The sequence below is a fragment of the Macrotis lagotis genome, chromosome X (assembly GCF_037893015.1).
Source record: "Macrotis lagotis isolate mMagLag1 chromosome X, bilby.v1.9.chrom.fasta, whole genome shotgun sequence".
NCBI lineage: Eukaryota > Metazoa > Chordata > Mammalia > Peramelemorphia > Peramelidae > Macrotis > Macrotis lagotis.
The window spans coordinates 308,078,336-308,079,798 of record NC_133666.1 but is presented as its reverse complement, the minus strand read 5'-3'; positions in this window follow the sequence as shown (position 1 = coordinate 308,079,798).

The following is a 1,463-nucleotide window of genomic DNA, read 5'->3' as shown; positions in this document are numbered from 1 at the left end:
TGAAGGTGCCAATTACAGTAGAAGCAATGGGTCGCCTTGATAATTGACACAGAAAAAATGATAATGCTTTTATGATAATGTTATTATAGTCATGTCAGAGTAAGACTATACACTTCTTAGAATGTCTGAATTCAGAGTTTGATAATACATTGGGGAAGTTCTCAGGATTCCATGTCCCTCGAGCCAAAGACACAGCTGAAGTGTAAGGCATTTTGGAGAAGGACATAGTAGTTTAATGGAGATTTTCTGCTGAAATTTGGAAACCTATAGAGATCCTTTGGGGGGGGGGCATTTGAAGTGGCAATGGCAGCACCTGGAAATCTGAACATTTAGGAATGTCCTTTAGAGATGATATGATGGTATACATAGGAAATCCTAGAAATTCAACTAAAAAGCTACATGAAATTAGCAAAGTTGTAGGATACAAAATAAACCCACATAAATCATTAGCATTTCTGTATATTGCCAATAAAGTCCAGTAGCAAGAGAAAGAGAAATTACACTTAAAACAACTGTAAATAATATAATAAACTCTATGAACAAAACTCTAAAATACATTTCACATAAAATCATATCTAAACAATTGAGAAAATATTAATTGGTCAAAAGTGGATAAAGCCAATATAATAAAATTCTACTTAAATTAATCTATTGATTCAGTGCCACATCAATCAATCAAAAAATTATTTTATAGGGCTAGAAATAATAGTAACAAAATTAATCTGGAAGAACAAAAGCTCAAGAATAACAAAGGAATCAATTTTAAAAAATGCCAAAAAAGATCTCATATGCCAAACCAGATCTCACAGTATTTATAAAGTAGTAATCAAAACAATCTGAAAATGGCTAAGAAATAGAGTGGTGAATCTGTGGAATAGATTAGATAAAAATTATATTATCTTAAATGACTATAGTAATTTAGTACACACACACACACACACACACACACCCCAAAGAGCCAAACTTTTGGAAGAAAAATTCATTATTTGACAAAAAAAATACTGGGAAAACTGGAAAATAGTATGACAGAAACTAGTTTTAGACCAACATCTCACAAGAGAAGGTCAATATAGGTACAATATTTACACATAAAGGGTAATAATAATAATAATAAGCAAATTAGGAAAGCATGGAATAATTTATCAGTCAGATTTGTGGATAAAGGAAGAAATTAGGACTGAAGAAGACAGAGAGAGAGTGTTACAAAATATAAAATAGATCATTTTGATATAAAATTTAAAACTTTTTGCACAAACAAAACCAATGAAAAGCAAAAAACTGGAGAGAAATTTTGCAACAAGTATCTCTGATAAAGACTTTATGATAGGGGTGGCTAGGTGGCACAGTGGATAAAGCACCGGCCCTGGAGTCAGGAGTACCTGGGTTCAAATCTGGTCTCAGACACTTAATAATTACCTAGCCGTGTGGCCTTGGGCAAGCCATTTAACCCCATTTGCCTTGTA